Consider the following 21,869-nt stretch of genomic DNA (forward strand, 5'->3'; position numbering starts at 1 on the left):
CATTTAGATGAAATAATGTCATTGAAAATATTATTGACAGTTCGGGCCGGGAGATTGGAATGACTTTTAAGGATTCCGATCCCTTCTATTATTGTTGGGGATAGGGTGACGTGACTATATTTTAATTTGTATAAGGGAAGTAGATCATTTTGGATGATGTGAAGCTCTGAGAGAGACTTAAAATTTTTACAGATGTCAGGAAGAGGTTTAGTTGAAGCTCTGATTGTAGATGAATGGGTTGAGTCAATGAACAACGAGACGCTGGGGATAACCTGATGACATTTAGAATTTAAACATTTAAGAACAAATTTGTCAGCAAATAGTTGACGCCTTAAATAAAGAGGAGGATCAGAACATTCTACTTGAAGGGAATTGATGGGTGACGATTGCATCGCTCCAGTTATAATTCGCAAAGATTTAGATTGAATTTTGTCTAATTTATCAAGTACATTTTTTGAGGCAGTACTAAAAAGTGGGCAGGCATAGTCAAGATGGCTTCGAATAAGTGCGTTGTAAAGCAACTTAATGCAAGTAGGGTGAGCTCCCCACCAAACGCCAGATAAGGATCTGATGATATTTAAATTTTTTTCGCATTTAGTAACTAAATTATTAATATGGGAAGACCATTTAAGTTTCCTATCAAATGTTACTCCCAAAAATTTTACTTCAGAAGCGTTGGGGATTGGAGAATTTTTAAATAAAATTTGAACGGGGGGGTTTTTATGGCGGTTTGAGAAGGTGACACACTGAGTCTTTTGGATTGAAAGTTCAAAACCATTTAAGGTGAGCCATGTGCAAAGGGCATTCATGGCTTCGTTAAGATATTTGACGGCGAGAGGGATGATTTTGTATGATAAGAAGAAAGCTATGTCATCTGCGAACTCAATAACTTTTACTTGTGGGGGAATAGTGACATGCATATCATATGTATATATATTATACAGTAAGGGGGACAATACATCGCCTTGTGGTAAACCCTTCCAAACAGACCTACTTTGAGGAGAAATATCTGGAAGTTCAATGAAAATTTTTCTATCTAGAAATAGATTAATAATAGATTGGACAAACATGGGGGGAAGGCCAAGGCCTAGAAGTTTTTTTTTCAGGATTGGGATGGAAACATTGTCAAAGGCGCCTTCTATATCTATAAAGACGGCAAGACAAACTTCCTGTTTAGAAATTGATAAATTAATATCAGTGCTGATGATGGCAAGGTTATCTTGAGTGGATTTTTTTTTCCTAAATCCAAATTGAGATGGAGAGAGAAGCTGTTTACTCTCGACAAAAAATTCTAATCGGTTTTTAATTAATTTTTCATAAAGTTTACTGAGGGTGGATGAAAGAGCGATCGGCCTGTAGTTGGATCCAGAATTTGGTGATTTGTTTGTTTTTAAAATAGGGATGATTATTTGACAACTCCAGTCATCAGGCATTATACCAGTCTGGAAGATTTTGTTTAAGATGCTTAAGAAGTGGTTTAGAACATTATCATTACTATTTTTGATTATGCTGTAAGGTATACCATCTCTGCCTGGAGATGAGTCCTTGACTATTGATAAACAATTTTTTAGCTCAATTAAGGTGAATGGAGAGTCTAGCCAATGATTAGACATAGGAGTATTATAGATAGGCGTTATTTCATCTAAGTTAGGTACAGAAGGGGGGGCAATTTTGTCCAAGAATTCATCTATCCATTTAGAATGAGACGCTCGAGGAGATGGTGAACTGAAGGAGGATCGAAATCTTCGGATCATAGACCAAACTTCCGAAATTGGAGTGTTCGGAGATACTGAACTGCAGAAGTTGTACCACCCAGATCTTTTTTTTGACCTCAATACCCTTTTGGCATTGGATTCAGCGTTTTTGTATATAAGATAGTTCTCCATAGTCATATTGTAACGATAGGAAAGAGATTTAGCTTTCCGAATTCTTACTACTTTGGAACATTCCTCATCCCACCAGGGAGTTGGAGGGAGTTTTTTTAAAAGAGATTTAGTTTTAGGGGGAGGATTTGATTTATTTATTGCAGTTATGAGCATTGATTTGAAGTTATTATAGTCATCTTTGACGGAAAATATATTGGTGTCGGGTAAATTTAGTAGGAACTTGTCCATATGAGTGTTAAATTCATCCCATTTGGTGTGTTTCGTTTTAATCTTTGTCGAAATATGAGACTTGTCCGATTGGAAAGAAGTTTGATAAGTAATGGTGATCGGGAAATGATCACTGGAGCAAGGGTCGGGGGACACCACCCAAGAGGAGAGAGAAGCCAGACTAGTAGAACATATCGAGAGATCCACTGCACTGGGGTTTGTGCTGGGGCGAGAGATCCTAGTAGGAGATCCGTCATTCAAAAGGAAAAGGTTGGATTGATCTAGGAAATCCATCACACTTCGACCATCTCGGTCGGAGAAAGCAGAACCCCAGACGGGGGAATGGGCATTAAAATCGCCGAATATAAAGAAAGGAGGGCTTAGTTGACTTACAATTTGCAACCAAATTTGTTTATTGAAGTGGGCTGTTGGGGGAAGATAGACTGAAATAAAGGATGTGTCCTTTATTTTAGCTGCAACCATTTGGAAGTCAGCATTGGGGGGTTTGATATTATTTATTGGGGAAAATGATATGGATTTCTTAATAAAAAGGGCAGCACCGCCGCCCGAACCTTCCGGGCGGTCGTCGCGGAGACAGGAATACCCTCCCACATTAAAGTGGGTGGATGGAGTAAACCAAGTCTCCGAGATAGCAGCCAAAGAAATAAAGTTGGAATTTAATAGGTTAAGGAGATCAGATTTGTTAGAAATAGCACTTCGGCTATTCCACTGAAGTATTTTGAAATCTTGAAGAGTCATTTTGAATAAATGATTTTAATGTGGAAATAATAGTAGCAGCGTTGGACGGTAGATTAGTTTGAGAAGAAATAAGGTCAATTAGAAGCATAATGAGAGTTTGGATAAATGCAGAATTGTCTTGGGAGAGTTTTTCAGAAAGTTTTAGAGAGTTCATTGAGGACGGATTATAATTATTTGCACACCCATTTGTGGCATTTGAAAGAGGTGAACCATTGGGATTTAAGAGCAGTGAGTTGTGTTGTTGCTGATCGTATCCAGGAGCCGGTTTAGAGATATCGTTTTTGTATGTGAATTTAGTTGAACGAGAAGAAGTTGTTGTAGTGGAGGGAAGAGGGTTGGATGAGGAGTTGCTGGATAAAGCCTCAGCAAATGATTTTTTGACAGGGGGGAATAGTTTAGAAGCCTGCAGAAAAGACAAGTTCTGAGAGGCCATAGAAATTTTTATATTTTTTTGGCGAGATTGTTCTGGGCAAGAAGTGTTGATAGCTGTATGTGAGCCTGAGCAGTTAAAACATTTAGGTGAGGAGGAAGAAGGACATTGGTCAGCTGCGTGGTTTTCTCCACATTTAAAACATCTGGGTTGAGATCTGCATGCAGCTTTGGTATGACCAAAACGGCAGCAATTGAAACATTGAGTGGTGGGATAAGTATACATTTCAACTGGTAATGAGTTGAAGAATAAATATATATGGGAGGGAAGAGATTGACCTTCAAAGGTGATAACTACAGATTGGGAGGGCTTCCAGGAAATTATACCCTCAGAGGAGTCCTTGTAATTTAGCCTCCTGGCTTTTATGGGATTGCCAATGTGTTGGGGGGTTGAAAGTGAAGACAGAATTTCTTCGATGGACAGGTCGGTCGAGATACCTCTGACCAGGCCCATGCGAGTGACATTGAAAGTAGGGATATATGCCTTGAACTTTGAATTAGATGAAATGAAGATATTTTTGATGAAACTGTTGGCAGCTGACCCTGAGAGGAATTCGACGGAGATTCGGAAGCGACCCTCGGCTTTTACACCTCCAGGCTTGATTGAAAGGTTCTTGCTATTTGATAGGAATTTGCCAAATTCAAGAGGGTGGATGGTTTTTCCTTGCTCAGTTTTTTGGGCGTATACTATGAATGGGCCACGGGAATGAGGAGAATAAAAGTTTGTTGGAGGAAGTTGAGAAAGTGCTGGTGGGGATTGTGAAGTCGAAGGAGAGTCAAGTTTTATTGGGGAAGAAGGAGTAAATTTCCTTTTTTTAGTAGAAGTCAAAATGATAGAATCACTGTCAGAAATTTCTCCATTTTCCCCGTCTGGGGGGTCTGGAGAGGGATCTGGGGGCTTTGTAGGGGGTCCAGGAGGGAAATCTTCCTCCATTATTCACAACAGTAAACAACTACAATAATAGTATGGAAAATGACAGAAGTAAAAAAAGGTTATAAATATCTGGAAATCAGCAGCGAAAAGTGACTCCTGGAAGATCAGGAGGGAGAAGAAACCTCAAGGCACAACACACTACACTTTTTTTTTGCCAGAAAACAAAAAAAGAATGGTAAAAAATTAATTTTAGATAGAGCAAAACAAAACAACTGATGACAGCCAAATGTTATTGTTGCAATCTAAATAAGATTTGTATTGCAGAAAATCTGTTAGAAAATATTTCCATAATTTAAGTCTATTTACCGCAATTCTCTGAAAGAAATCTACTGCAGTTTCCTGTACTAATACGGATGGGGCTTCAGTGATCTTCGTCTCTTTACAAAACTTTGTTTTCGGTTATGGTACATACCTACCTAAAGATTTTCAAACATTTTATGCAGGCGACCAAAAGATAAAAGACAAACTAAAGAACGAATTACATATATTTTAACAAGTAACCAGGCCCGGCCTGCGAAGGCGCAATTGGAGCATTCACCTAATACAGCGCCCTTCCTTTCAGGTTTTTACCAGCGCTAGGCGACGTTTAGTATTTAGGGCAGCAATGACTGCACACAAGTTTGAACATCTGAATTAACTTTCCAATTTTGGAGGCGGGTTTGGGTACCGCTGCCCAGGGAATCATTTATTGGATGCCAACACCTCTGCCATAGATTTTCTGCAATACAAATCTTAGTTATTACCAGGTTACTTACGAATTAAAATAAAATCGTAGGTATTTAAATAATTGAAGAAACAAGTGGATGAAGTCACAATGTTTCTAAAACCCCCAGTGGTTCACTACGTTTGGTGATTAAGCAGGGGTGCCCGGGTTCGTCACCAACTGCGTGGCTTGCCAGATCGGGAGAAGCTGGTTTGGAACCTTAGAACCTTTAACCCCTCCAACAGGTCTTTCGACCCATCAACTTGTTCCGCAGTGGGATCTCATCCCTAGATTCTTACTCAATCTTTTACCTTCCCAGAGTATTCTCTCTTTCCTTTCATTAAAAAAGACCCTCCACACAGCATCCCAAAAGATCACATAGGCCCCGAGGGAAATTATTTTCATCACAGTCTCCTGTGTGTGGTTATTACAAAATATAAAAATAAACTAAGAAAACCGGCAAAAATGTGTATTTTCTGAAGGATAATAAAGGGTTCCATGATAACTCAACACAGTGACTATTCAACACACTTTCAAAAAGTTATATAAAGTCATTAAAAACGATGAAAATTTTTTTTTTTTACTTAACTCCTAACCTAACCTATTTAACCCAGTTAATAATGTTTTTGTTTCATCACTTTCCATGACTTTATATAACTTTTTAAAGATGTGATAAATAAAAGATCTAATAAAAGAACGTTTGTCTATAGCTACCATTGTTTTATACACCGTGTCATAGTACAAGTGGGAAGGTGGTGAATCTACATCCAAAAACCCATAAAAAACTTATTTTTTTCGATCTGAGCATTTCGTTTTTTTTTTCATGGCAACTAAAGGGTTAACAACACTTTTGGAGCCGGGTCTACGCTTCTACACGCTTTAAAACAAATTGAACAGATTATCTCCCTCCTAGCGACCGATTTTTTAAAAAACTTGACCTAACAATAGATTCCAACTTCCAACGCGATTTACTTGAAAACGAAAGCACAACTCATAAAAAGTTATTCCACAAAAACGACTCCAAATGTGATACAAGTTTCCCTCGTGTACTACGACACCGTTTACATTTGATCTAAGCTCGTCGTCCCACTGGGCCGGTAAGGGTATGGAATCGAAATAAACGAAAGACCCTGCGCTGAAAAGTAGTTTGCCACGGTTTGCAGCGCAGCCATTGTGGGACTTTTTGTGGCAAACTTTACTTTTCTGCGCGGGGTCTACATCACTCTGTCAATGTACAATAAGGTGGAGCGGTCTAGTATGGAGAATTTTTTTTTTCGTAATATAGAATTCGGCATACGCGGGATTGGTGCTCCGTTATGTATTTATCTTAAATAAAAAATATAAAAAATATTTATTTATAATTACGACATCGCCACCACTGAAAACACCAATAATGTTCTCCCGATTCTTAGAAATGCTTATAATTATTGAGTGTTTATTTATTACCTATGATATAATTACATTATTATTTTATAATATAATTATAAAGTAGGACTGTAGGAACAGTTAAACTATTCCCACACAGCAACGAATCCTTCTACCCCAAACGCGTATCAAACAGAGTGAAGTGTATCGCGTATCATCTTGGCGAAGTTTCCGATCCGCTAGACATTATCTAGTAGATCGGGGTACTGACGCTATTCCTTCTTGTAGTACTTTAGACTCTCAAAAAAATGTGCTTCGTCTTCAATTCCTTAAGAAATAATGCAAAGTGAAGCACAACCAAATAATTCTCACCATGAGGTGAAAGACTTCCCTGTTGTGGCCAGAACACTAGACAGATATTGTATTTCAGATCGAGCAGGAGCTGCAATTGTTTTCGCTGTATTACAGATGTTGGCTTAATTTCACAGAACGATACATCTCGCGTTGTGGACAGGAGTAAAATTCGTCGAGCTCGAATGAAGAAAAGAACTGCCCTTACTGGTAAGCCGTTAGTAATCGATTCCAATCAATTTGGTTTATACTTCGACGGACGGAAGGACAAAACTTTAAGCATGGAGGACAACCGGCAAAAAATAATAACTGAAGAACACGTTAGTTTAGTAAAAGAACCAGGTAGCGAGTACATGGGACACATTTCATTAACCCATTACCTCCATGACGATGTCTATAGGCATCAAAAAAATAGATGAAAAGTATGATTTTTTTTCACTGTGAATAATGCTAAATCCCACCAAGTTGTTATGCAGCATTTACAGATTGGTATGTTAGCTTTCAATAATTAACATAATTTTATTAATTATTCTATTTTTAATAATTTTTTTACTAAAGCCCTGAAAATAGACCCATTTTGAAAAAAAAAATTAAAACGGATAAAAATAAAACATGTGTAAATCACATATTGTAATCAAAAGATGAAATAGTCGACAACACTGTTTCAACATAGTATTATATGCATAAGATGACCGCTGGATGTCACTGAAATCAGGTGATGCCTGCGCGCAACGTTTGGAGGTTAGCTGTGACAGTGTTTTCATATGTTTTTGGTTAGCTTGCCTTCAAATAATACGGTTTTCTTGTGTTTTATGGGTGATTTTTATTAAAAATAATAGTTAGTCTGCAGTTTTAGGATATTTTTAAACAGAGAATGTTGATGAACATACGGACGAAGAGCTGATTGACGATGATTTGATGGCATATCACGACTTGACTGGAATCAGCCTTTGACATCCTCTTGTGCTAGTCGTAATACCTTGCGAATATCTATTTCAAATGCACCACCAGCCAAAAAATTAAAACTACAGTAAACTGTTGCGTTCCTGAACCGCTGAATGTGGTGCATAAAGATATGTACGAAAAGCTGAAGTCTTATAATGCTTTCCAAGTGTTTTCATTATTCTTTGATGACGAAGTTATTCAGTTTATTCTTGAGAGTATGATCAAATACGCTCGATTTAAAACCAATACCGAATTCCAGTAAGATATATTAATGCAAATTGAAGCGTTTTCTTTGTTTCTGTGTTGACCGGCTACAATGCATTGCCATCTACCACAGATTATTATTCGTCTGACCCGACCTTGGGTGTAAGCGTCATCAAAAAAGGAACCAACGTCCACATTTCGAGCTTATAAAGCGCTATATACATTTTTGCGATAACAACAATCTAGATAAAACCGACAGAATGGCTAAGGTATAGTAGCCATAACATAAACTTTTTATATTTAGTATTCTTCGACTAACGTTCCATCTTTATTTGTAGGTTCGTCCATTGTTTAACATGCTAAACGTGAAATATCTTCAATTTGGTGTTTTTGCACACAAACTTTCCATCGACGAGCAAATGGTGCCATATTTCGGTCGACATTATTGCAAGATGTACATTAAGAATAAGCCAATCAAAGTTGGCTACGAGATTTGGTGTCTTGCTTCCTCCGAAGGCTACCTGTTCCAAGCAATGCCGTATAGCGGAGCATCTGATACATACGACCCCGAATTAGGTCAGGGATCATCCGTCGTACTGTCTATCTGTCTATGATGGAATATATAGAGTTCCTCGCACGCCATGAGCTTTTTATGGACAATTTCTTCACATCTCACCATTTGATGTGTTTCGTGAAGGATAAGAGAATGTGCGCTACTGGCACATGTAAACCAGTTCGCTTCCCTAACCTTGAAGCTTCAGGAAAGTTGAAGACAGGAAAGCAATTGCCTAAAGGTAACATTTTTTAAATATTTATTTCCCTTGCGCATAGCGTTCATTTACCTAGCCAAAGTGTACCTCTCACCGCTTTTATGATTACAGGTGAATTTGATGCGGTGGCGGTGGTAGACGTAGAAAACCAAATCCTCGTATGCCGTTGGCAGGACAACCGTGAAGTAACAGTTGCCACGAACTATGATCGAATGGAGTCAGTAAGCCAGTAAGGCGCCAATACGAAATTATAATTTAGGAATGGGTGGAGTAGACCTCCATGATAATGGTATTCAAAATTATCGGGTCAACGTTCGGTCAAAGAAGTGGTACTGGCCTTTATTTGTATCTTGCCTCAACAGCGCTCTTGTAAATGGATGGAAGTTGCAATGCTTCTTGAGGAAGTACGAGCATGATATGGGAAACCAGATGACTAGGCGACAAGGAAAACCTTCCCAGAAGGCATTCCGTGTGGAGGTTACCCGTACTCTTTTATTGTCTTTTCCAAATCAGGTCAATGCCGAATTCGGAGAATCTCGTGTAAAGGAAGGCCATGACGCAGAAGATGGGAATCGTGTGCCTCGAATGCAAGAATTTCATTTGCCATATCGTGGAGAAACTCGTATTCGTTGTGCTATGTGTAAAAGAAAATCCAACGGTCTATCGATGCCGGGCCTGCAACCGCGCCCTTCATTTTGACTGCTTCGAACAGTATCACTTAGAGAATAATTTGGTTAGTTTTCCTCATTCTAGAAGGTTTTTTCTAATATTGATTTTTTTGTTATTTTGCGTATTTTCCATTCATAAAATGTATTTTCATTGAATTATAAGCAATGGCAATTATTTATTTTAAATTATCAATATAAATCATACAGTTTACTGCATTTTACCCATAGTTTACGTAAATTTTGCTTAGGGGGGTTACCTCCAAGCGTTGCGTTTAGGCATCAATTTTCTTGACGCTTCGGTGAGAGGGTGGGCGGTCGGAAAATTCTAAAACTGATTTTGGGCTCTCCTTTAAGTCTATACTATCGGGTTATAATGATGATTCAAGTTTATAAAAAAAAAAATCATGGAGGTAATGGGTTAAGGCGCAATTGCTCGCGCTTACCAAAACACGTTCCTGCAATCTACACTACTCCTTAGCTAAGCAGCAAACCAGAACTAGAATTTTCAGGCGCAATTGCTCGCGCCTACCAAAACACGTTCCTGCAATCTACACTACTTCTTAGCTAAGCAGCAAACCAGCACTAGAATTTTCAGGCGCAATTTCTCGCGCCTACCAAAACACGATCCTGCAATCAACACTACTTCTTATCTAAGCAGCAAACCAGAACTAGAATATTAAGGCGCAATTACTCGCGCCTACAAAACACGATCCTGCAATCTACACTACTTCTTAGCTAAGCAGCAAACCAGAACTAGAATATTAAGGCGAAATTGCTCGCGCCTACCAAAACACGATCCTGCAATCTACACTACTTCTTAGCTAAGCAGCAAACCAGAACTAGAATTTTCAGGCGCAATTGCTCGCGCCTACCAAAACACGATCCTGCAATCTACACTACTTCTTAGCTACGCAGCAAACCAGAACTAGAATATTAAGGCGAAATTGCTCGCGCCTACCAAAACACGATCCTGCAATCTACACTACTTCTTAGCTAAGCAGCAAACCAGAACTAGAATTTTCAGGCGCAATTGCTCGCGCCTACCAAAACACGATCCTGCAATCTACACTACTTCTTAGCTAAGCAGCAAACCAGAACTAGAATATTAAGGCGCAATTACTCGCGCCTACAAAACACGATCCTGCAATCTACACTACTTCTTAGCTAAGCAGCAAACCAGAACTAGAATATTAAGGCGAAATTGCTCGCGCCTACCAAAACACGATCCTGCAATCTACACTACTTCTTAGCTAAGCAGCAAACCAGAACTAGAATTTTCAGGCGCAATTGCTCGCGCCTACCAAAACACGATCCTGCAATCTACACTACTTCTTAGTTAAGCAGCAAACCAGAACTTTAACATTTATAAAATAAATAAAAAAGAAATTAACGAACTCATTCTTTCTCTCAAAACTCATTGTGCACCTGGCCCGGACAACATATCTAACCAAATCCTGATTAATTTACGAGAATATATCGGTATACCTCTCCTACATATATTTAATCAAAGTTTCTTCCAATGTGTTGTACCTGACAAACTTAAAATTGCCAGTATTAACCCCGATCCATAAATCTGGAGACAAAACGTTAATCTCCAACTACAGACCTATTTCACTACTTAACTCTCTATCAAAACTCCTAGAGAAAGCAATGAAAAAAAGACTGCTATCCTACCTCGATAAACGCAACTTACTATCAAGTCATCAATTCGGTTTTCGGGCAAAAATGGGCACAGAACAGGCAATTTCTGAATTAACCAACTTCATTGTAAAACATGTAGATAAGGGATCTAAAGTAATTGGAGTTGTTCTAGATCTGGCTAAAGCCTTTGACACCATCTCTCATGATATGCTATACGAAAAACTTAAAAATATTGGCATCAACGGAAAACCGCTCAAATGGTTCATCAGTTATACAAAAAATAGGAAACAAATAGTTGAACTTAATAAATGCTTGAGTGACACAGCAGAAATAAAGTACGGAGTGCCTCAGTTTAGTGTCTTAGGCCCTATTCTTTTTCTTATCTATATTAATGGTCTCACTGATATTAAAATTCCAACACTCTGCTATAATGTGATCAGCTACGCAGATGATACTGTACTTCTTTTTAAAGAGTAATCTTGGGAAAAGGCATTTAAGAGCGCCGAATTTGGTATGAGGGAGATAAAAAATGGCTCGACAAAAATCTTCTTACCTTAAACACCTCGAAAACCAAATTTCTAACATTCAGTAAAACAAATATTGGGCAACCAAAAACCGTCCCGCTTTTACACCTGTATCCATGTAAGTACTACATCACAAACCAAAAACTGCGACTGCGAAAAAATTGAACATTCGGATAATATTAAGTATCTTGGTTTAACAGTGGATTGCAAACTAAAATGGGAACTTCACATAATTTCACTTGCAATGAGAATCCGGAAACAAATATACATTTTAAAAACGATTAGAAACATTATGTCACTTAAACTACTAAAAAATGTCTACTTTTCCCTTTGTCAAAGCATTTTAATTTATGGTATATCGGCATGGGGTGGTGCCGCAGACACATACATCAAGCTACTTAATACAGCTCATAAAGCACTTATTAGAACTATGTTCAAAAAACCATATCTTTATCCCACTGAAAATCTTTTAATTAAAAATAAAATACTTGATATCAGGAAGCTATTCATAAAAAAAATTATCCATACAAATTGCATAAAATCGTCACCTTCACACATATCTCACTCCCAGAACACTAGAGCTAAATCTAACAATCATTTACAAGTGCCAATAATTAAATCCACTCTTGCTAAAAAACATGAATCTTACCTCGCACCTTCCATATTCAATATTTTCTTAAAAGAAACACAACATACAACTCAAATAAACAGAAAATGTACATATAAATACTTTAATACGTGGCTAATGAACTAAAAAAGAAATTGCATTAACAAGTTACTCGCAAACCTTCCATGCTAATTTTTATATGACATATTAAAATGTTCAATTACTGTTACATATGAATGAAATAATTTATATTTAGATTATTTTATCTAGGTAATCTTTTATTTTTTAATTACGTTTCTTTTTCCTGTATTTTGTATTTTTATTTATTTACTTTGTATTTTTATTTATTTACTTTGTATTTTTATTTATTTACTTTGTATTTTTATTCACTTTTATTATTATTGACATATGTAATAGTAGATACTGCTACCCGGCTCAGAACAGAAATTGTCTAGTGAGTCGGGTAGCGCACATAATTTGTAAACAAATATTGATGTCAATAAACGCCCGGGTTACCGGCAAAAAAAAAAGAACTAGAATTTTCAGGCGCAATTGCTCGCGCCTACGAAAACACGATCCTGCAATCTACACTACTTCTTAGCTAAGCAGCAAACCAGAACTCGAACTTAAAGGCGCAATTGCTCGCGCTTACCAAAACACGATCCTGCAATCTACACTACTTCTTAGCTAAGCAGCAAACCAGAACTCGAACTTAAAGGCGCAATTGCTCGCGCTTACCAAAACACGATCCTGCAATCTACACTACTTCTTAGCTAAGCAGCAAAACAGAACTCGAACTTAAAGGCGCAATTGCTCGCGCTTACCAAAACACGATCCTGCAATCTACACTACTTCTTAGCTAAGCAGCAAACCAGAACTAAAATTTTCAGGCGCAATTGCTCGCGCCTACCAAAACACGATCCTGCAATCTACACTACTTCTTAGCTAAGCAGCAAACCAGAACTAGAATATTAAGGCGCAATTACTCGCGCCTACAAAACACGATCCTGCAATCTACACTACTTCTTAGCTAAGCAGCAAACCAGAACTAGAATATTAAGGCGAAATTGCTCGCGCCTACCAAAACACGATCCTGCAATCTACACTACTTCTTAGCTAAGCAGCAAACCAGAACTAGAATTTTCAGGCGCAATTGCTCGCGCCTACCAAAACACGATCCTGCAATCTACACTACTTCTTAGTTAAGCAGCAAACCAGAACTTTAACATTTATAAAATAAATAAAAAAGAAATTAACGAACTCATTCTTTCTCTCAAAACTCATTGTGCACCTGGCCCGGACAACATATCTAACCAAATCCTGATTAATTTACGAGAATATATCGGTATACCTCTCCTACATATATTTAATCAAAGTTTCTTCCAATGTGTTGTACCTGACAAACTTAAAATTGCCAGTATTAACCCCGATCCATAAATCTGGAGACAAAACGTTAATCTCCAACTACAGACCTATTTCACTACTTAACTCTCTATCAAAACTCCTAGAGAAAGCAATGAAAAAAAGACTGCTATCCTACCTCGATAAACGCAACTTACTATCAAGTCATCAATTCGGTTTTCGGGCAAAAATGGGCACAGAACAGGCAATTTCTGAATTAACCAACTTCATTGTAAAACATGTAGATAAGGGATCTAAAGTAATTGGAGTTGTTCTAGATCTGGCTAAAGCCTTTGACACCATCTCTCATGATATGCTATACGAAAAACTTAAAAATATTGGCATCAATGGAAAACCGCTCAAATGGTTCATCAGTTATACAAAAAATAGGAAACAAATAGTTGAACTTAATAAATGCTTGAGTGACACAGCAGAAATAAAGTACGGAGTGCCTCAGTTTAGTGTCTTAGGCCCTATTCTTTTTCTTATCTATATTAATGGTCTCACTGATATTAAAATTCCAACACTCTGCTATAATGTGATCAGCTACGCAGATGATACTGTACTTCTTTTTAAAGAGTAATCTTGGGAAAAGGCATTTAAGAGCGCCGAATTTGGTATGAGGGAGATAAAAAATGGCTCGACAAAAATCTTCTTACCTTAAACACCTCGAAAACCAAATTTCTAACATTCAGTAAAACAAATATTGGGCAACCAAAAACCGTCCCGCTTTTACACCTGTATCCATGTAAGTACTACATCACAAACCAAAAACTGCGACTGCGAAAAAATTGAACATTCGGATAATATTAAGTATCTTGGTTTAACAGTGGATTGCAAACTAAAATGGGAACTTCACATAATTTCACTTGCAATGAGAATCCGGAAACAAATATACATTTTAAAAACGATTAGAAACATTATGTCACTTAAACTACTAAAAAATGTCTACTTTTCCCTTTGTCAAAGCATTTTAATTTATGGTATATCGGCATGGGGTGGTGCCGCAGACACATACATCAAGCTACTTAATACAGCTCATAAAGCACTTATTAGAACTATGTTCAAAAAACCATATCTTTATCCCACTGAAAATCTTTTAATTAAAAATAAAATACTTGATATCAGGAAGCTATTCATAAAAAAAATTATCCATACAAATTGCATAAAATCGTCACCTTCACACATATCTCACTCCCAGAACACTAGAGCTAAATCTAACAATCATTTACAAGTGCCAATAATTAAATCCACTCTTGCTAAAAAACATGAATCTTACCTCGCACCTTCCATATTCAATATTTTCTTAAAAGAAACACAACATACAACTCAAATAAACAGAAAATGTACATATAAATACTTTAATACGTGGCTAATGAACTAAAAAAGAAATTGCATTAACAAGTTACTCGCAAACCTTCCATGCTAATTTTTATATGACATATTAAAATGTTCAATTACTGTTACATATGAATGAAATAATTTATATTTAGATTATTTTATCTAGGTAATCTTTTATTTTTTAATTACGTTTCTTTTTCCTGTATTTTGTATTTTTATTTATTTACTTTGTATTTTTATTTATTTACTTTGTATTTTTATTTATTTACTTTGTATTTTTATTCACTTTTATTATTATTGACATATGTAATAGTAGATACTGCTACCCGGCTCAGAACAGAAATTGTCTAGTGAGTCGGGTAGCGCACATAATTTGTAAACAAATATTGATGTCAATAAACGCCCGGGTTACCGGCAAAAAAAAAAAGAACTAGAATTTTCAGGCGCAATTGCTCGCGCCTACGAAAACACGATCCTGCAATCTACACTACTTCTTAGCTAAGCAGCAAACCAGAACTCGAACTTAAAGGCGCAATTGCTCGCGCTTACCAAAACACGATCCTGCAATCTACACTACTTCTTAGCTAAGCAGCAAACCAGAACTCGAACTTAAAGGCGCAATTGCTCGCGCTTACCAAAACACGATCCTGCAATCTACACTACTTCTTAGCTAAGCAGCAAAACAGAACTCGAACTTAAAGGCGCAATTGCTCGCGCTTACCAAAACACGATCCTGCAATCTACACTACTTCTTAGCTAAGCAGCAAACCAGAACTAAAATTTTCAGGCGCAATTGCTCGCGCCTACCAAAACACGATCCTGCAATCTACACTACTTCTTAGCTAAGCAGCAAACCAGAACTCGAACTTAAAGACGCAATTGCTCGCGCTTACCAAAACACGATCCTGCAATCTACACTACTTCTTAGCTAAGCAGCAAACCAGAACTAAAATTTTCAGGCGCAATTGCTCGCGCCTACCAAAACACGATCCTGCAATCTACACTACTTCTTAGCTAAGCAGCAAACCAGAACTCGAACTTAAAGACGCAATTGCTCGCGCTTACCAAAACACGATCCTGCAATCTACACTACTTCTTAGCTAAGCAGCAAACCAGAACTAGAATTTTCAGGCGCAATTGCTCGCGCCTACCAAAACACGATCCTGCAATCTACACTACTTCTTAGCTAAGCAGCAAACCAGAACTCGAACTTAAAGGCGCAATTGCTCGCGCTTACCAAAACACGATCCTGCAATCTACACTACTTCTTAGCTAAGCAGCAAACCAGAATTAGAATTTTCAGGCGCAATTGCTCGCGCCTACCAAAACACGATCCTGCAATCTACACTACTTCTTAGCTAAGCAGCAAACCGGAACTAGAATTTTCAGGCGCAATTGCTCCAGCCTACCAAAACACGATCCTGCAATCTACACTACTTCTTAGCTAAGCAGCAAACAAGAACTAGAATTTTCAGGCGCAATTGCTCGCGCCTACCAAAACACGATCCTGCAATCTACACTACTTCTTAGCTAAGCAGCAAACCAGAATTAGAATTTTCAGGCGCAATTTCTCGCGCCTACCAAAACACGATCCTGCAATCAACACTACTTCTTATCTAAGCAGCAAACTAGAACTAGAATTTTCAGGCGCAATTGCGTTTCATATTGATAATTTAAAATTATTTATTTTAAATTATCAATATAAATTATACAGTTTACTACATTTTACCCATAGTTTACGTAAATTTTGCTTAGGGGGGTTACCTCCAAGCGTTGCGTTTAGGCATCAATTTTCTTGACGCTCCGGTGAGAGGGTGGGCGGTCGGAAAATTCTAAAACTAATTTTGGGCTCTTCTTTAAGTCTATACTATCGGGTTATGATGATGATTCAAGTTTATAAAAAAAAAAATCATGGAGGTAATGGGTTAAAAACCGGAAAATCTGAAGCAATAAGTAATGGAATTATTTCATTACTGTCTTCGAAAGATATTGCTTTGGAAAAAATTGTTGCAATTGGATGCGATGGAACTGCAGTTAATACGGGGTACAAAGGAGGTGTTATTCGGCGCCTTGAATCACATCTCAAACGGCCTTTACAGTGGATTGTCTGTCAATTACAAGCAAACGAACTCATTTTGCGACATCTCTTTGAGAACATCGACGGAACCACGACTGGACCGCAAAGTTTCACTGGAATTATTGGTGAATCTTTAAATAAGTGTGAACAACTTCCTGTCGTGAAATTTAAAATCATTCAATGTTCATTACCAAGTATGACAAATACACAGGATTTAAGTACAGATCAGCTTTATCTACTGAAAATGTGTAAAACTATTGACTCCGGATTCTGCAATGAAAATTAATCAAAAACAAATCCCGGTAAAATTGTACAATCTAGGTGGCTCACTACAGCGAATCGGATTCTTCGTCTTTACATTTCTACCCTAAAACCATTAAAAAATATGGTAACTTTAACGACATTTGTATTAACAGTTTACGCACCTATGTGGTTCAACGTTAAGACCAAACCATTATGTCTTTCCGGTGCAAGGCATTTACACGAAACAATAGTGCTTTCACGGTATTTGCCCAGTGATTTAAAATATATGATTGATCCAGTAATCCAGCGTAATGGCTGTTTTGGGCATCACGAAAATATATTGTTAGCCATGTTAAACGACAACCGAAAATACGTAAGAGAGTTGGCGTTGAGAAGAATATTAAAAGCTCGGCAAATGAAAATGCAATCAGACTTTATTCGTACCTTCAAAGCGCCTGTTTTCGATTTTTCAGCAGATGATTATATTGATGTTATAAAGTGGGAAAATATAACAAAGCCACCACTAATCAAACTTGTAAGTGACGAGACAATTTTACAAGCCATTACCGATCACACGATAATTGAGGATGTCATACTACCAATGATAAAGAATTTTCCTTGCCACACTCAAGCTACAGAGAGATGTGTGAAAATTGTAACAGAAGCCTCAGCCGTTGTTTGTGGACCCTTGAGGCGAGATGGAAAACAAGGTTAGAGTCACGACACCTTATGCCTATTTTTAACACCAAAACAGTACCGTTAATAGTAACTTTTGTAATTTTCAAGTTTTTCAATGCGGTAAATAATATATGTACATTTTTTATTTCCACTATTTGTTCCATTCTAACAATCTACGAATGTATTATCTGTAAAATAAATGGTAAAATACAAATTTTATGTGTGTTTTATTTCGCGAACATGAGCTATAAATACTTAGGTAAAATCGTAAAAATGATAAAATATAAAGCTTTGGCGATGTCCAGGTTTTGTGAATATATTTTTTTTATTATTTTTGTTGTAATTATTCATATACGGAGCATCTTTTCCAACTATGCCGATTTCGAAATTCTCAAAAAAAAATAATTTCACTCCACCTTAATGTACAATTGTACATTCCTCACCGGACCATGGGACAGCGGGCTTACTGTAACCAGTGATACCTGAAAATATTTGGAGTGAAAAATGTTTTGGTCTTCGGTGAAATTTTTTTATTGTAAATTTTTTTCGATATTTTTTTTCAAAATCAATTTTTTTTTCTCGTGTCGTCACTGGTCACTCTGACAGTAACCGCCCAACCCCCCACCCTAACTTTATAATACAAAAAATGACAAAACATTTTTTTTGTAAATGGCATCAACTTTGTGGCTCGTCATAATTGACAATAAAAAACATATAAATTTAATTTAAAAACTGTTTTTTAATATTCTCCTGATGAAGGAAGGGTTCCTTTGCAACCGGTAAAGTTTAAAAAAAATTTAAGTGGTCAACGAATTTATGTGTTTTTTTATGACCAAAATGTAATCTGCACTTTTTCTTCAATACCCCAGGAATCACAAGACGAAGCTTAATGCTAAATTACTATTTTGATTAATCTTTATAAATATAAAATAAAATACGGTGACATTTATGAAATCTATGTGCTGCCAAGGTCTGTTATCTATGTGAGGATATTGTGTCAGCGCTTTATCATCAGCAGACACATACCTAAACGGATGACGAACCTCGTTCTGACACTGTTGGTAGACGCAGTGGAGTCTCTCTCGCTGCAGCAGCTGGTCCAGTTTCTTCACCATCTAGTATTCTTGCTGCGGAGTCTCCATCTTCTGTATTCATCGAACGTCACAGCGGTGCTGCCACGGTCTGTGATCTATTTGAGGATATTGTGTCAGCGCTTTATCAGCAGCAGACACATACCTGAACGGATGACGAACCTCGTGCTGGCACTGTTGGTGGACGCGGTAGTCTCTCTCGATGCAGCAGCATGTCCAGTTTCGTCACCACCTAAGATTCTTGCTGCACTCTCCATCTTCTATCTTCGTGTCACCTGTTCCTGTACTTCATTTTACTTAACTTAGCTTCTTCTTTTTGTAATATTTATATTTTTTGCAAAGCGCCCCTGAGGTGATCTCTCACAAAAGCGGCGCTATATAAATTAGCCAAGAATAAATAAATAAACGAATTGGTGTACATTATGAATACCAAAAATGTGCTTTTGATATTTTTTTATTTTTTTTTTTTTATTTTTTTTTTTATTTTTTATATATACAATAATATTATTATTGGGTTTATAAAAACAGTTTATTTTTAAACAAGTTCTGCTGTGTAATTATTATTACGCGTGACAGCTGTTTCGCCCTCTGAAGGCATTATCAAACTGTGAGAACAAACAAATGCCTTCAGAGGGCGAAACAGCTGTCACGCGTAATAATAATTACACAGCAGAACTTGTTTAAAAATAAACTGTTTTTATAAACCCAATAATAATATTATTGTATATATAAAAAATAAAAAAATAAAATGGAGTTCTACAAATTAAACTTAATAACAATAAATAAAAAAAGTGCTTTTGATAAATTGAAGGTTTTACTATCGTTTCGCTTGAGTAGAATACAAATAAAAAAATAAATTACTCAATAAAAAATATAAATGTAAACTACTAAAAAAACATTTTTTTAATAGAAATGTATGAACACATAAAGGAAACAACAGTTTCATTTGATTAAAATTTTTGCTTTCTTATAAAATTATTTACAAAATAATCTAGACTCCGTTTGTCAAGCGATTTTGATGTCTATTAACTACAATATAAGGTATGCCAAGAATATACACATTTTTGGCTTGTAGCTTCCTTTTAAAGTATGTAAGGTGTACAGTGTACACTGTATTGTCATTTATACCTTATACCGCTAAATTCCCATATAATATCAACTAACCAGAAATGGAATGAGTACACACGTTGGAAGTAAGTGAGTTTTTTTCATTCTAAGAAATTTTATTTTATCACCGCGTTTTTTATGATAAAACTCAACCAAAACGGGAAAGTAGGTATTCATATAATCCTCATTAATTTTCCAATTATTCATGTTCTGGTTTTCCAAGGTTTTTGTGGATTAGTAATACACATATTTTTATGTATCTATTTTAATTTGTTGGTATATTTTTGTGAATAAATTAATTTGGTAAACTTATCCAATTCCGCTAAATGCAAAGGCACTTTAAAAAAAGAACACTTGATTTCAAGTTAAATATCGAACGGAGACAACTATTTAATTCGGGGGTTTAAGCACGCACACATATAAACATGCACAAAATAGGTTTTTAGGGCTTTGTTTGGGTTATTTTTAATAATTCAAACTTAACTTTGATTGAGCAAAAATATAAGTTTAATGAATTTTTATCATCTCCCATCACATAAATAGTTATTTCTTTTAGTAATTATGTTGACACCAAGTGCTGTTTATATGTTTTGGGTATTAAGCGTGCAGTGGAGTTCGACAAGATTAATATAAAGTTTTTTCTCTACAACTATACACAATTCTACCAGTGAGAATGAATTCTACCAGTGAGAATGATTGAATTAGATTGATTTAGTTATTTATTTTTGTGAAAGTTGACAGCAAATCTAAAAATGAACATGTATTATAACAAAAATTTTTAGGTTTATAAGTAGGTACTTAGTTAATAATGTTTTTATGTACTATTAGGTACACTTTGTCTAAATTACATTGCCTTTATCGTATATTTTGAAATTTGAATGGTCCCCGTTAAACGCCGATTATTGGTGTGTTTCAGCCTGTGATCAGCTTTCAAACATAACTTATTGATATTTGTTAAGCTTGTCAGGTGACCACAATTATTTGTTAAGCACCCAAACTTAAGAAAATGATTAAATCGTCTCCTCAGGTTAATTTATGAACACTGTGTGTTGTGTGTACCTATTTATGAACACTATGTGTAGTGTGTACCTATTTATGAAAAATGTGTGTAACGTGTACCTATTTATGAACAATGTGTGTAACATGTACCTATTTATGAACACTGTATGTAGTGTGTACTTATTTATAAACACTGTGTGAAGTGTGTACTTATTTATGAACATTGTGTGAAGTAAGTACTTGTTTATGAACACTGTGTGAAGTGTGTACTTATTTATGAACACTGTGTGTAGTGTGACTTATTTACATATAGGTACATATTCTGAAAATATTCACTTGAGCCATAATTCTTTCTTAAAGTTACATTCTTTTACATTTGAACTATTTTGGTGTTTCCATAAAGCAATTTCAACGAATGCAGCGCCTTCCTTTTAATTAAATTTATTTGTCACACGTAAGTACCTACCCGTTTTTCATTGCGGAAATATTATGTATTTATATATTTAAAAATCTAACCATAGGTCCTGATAATCTATCACGTAGGTAGTAGGCGTCTAGCGATAAGTCGTTAAATGAATCAAATTGTAATAAAAATATTTTAGCGCAAATAACAGAGGTTTTTTGCTAATTATCTCGAGCCTGACACAATAATAATTGGAAAGTTCGTTCACTAGAGATTGTGGCTTTGTTATAAAACAACAGCCTTCCCGTTGTCGACTGTCGATCAGGGCTGACACAACCATGGATTATTGCGGAAAAAAATATGGCGGAAAACCGTTTCTTTTTTTAGTTTTATAAAACGTTTCTGGTGGAACCACATGAAATTGGACTCGAATTCCAGTCAGATTCTCGTTTGTAAATCTATGTATTTTTTTACTATTCAAATTGTTTATATTCACAGTAAAATTTAGTTTAATTTAGTATTAGTATTGTAAGTTG

The sequence above is a fragment of the Hesperophylax consimilis genome, chromosome 16 (genome assembly GCF_061612785.1).
Source record: "Hesperophylax consimilis isolate HC1 chromosome 16, BYU_Hcon_1.0, whole genome shotgun sequence".
Taxonomy (NCBI): Eukaryota; Metazoa; Arthropoda; class Insecta; order Trichoptera; family Limnephilidae; genus Hesperophylax; species Hesperophylax consimilis.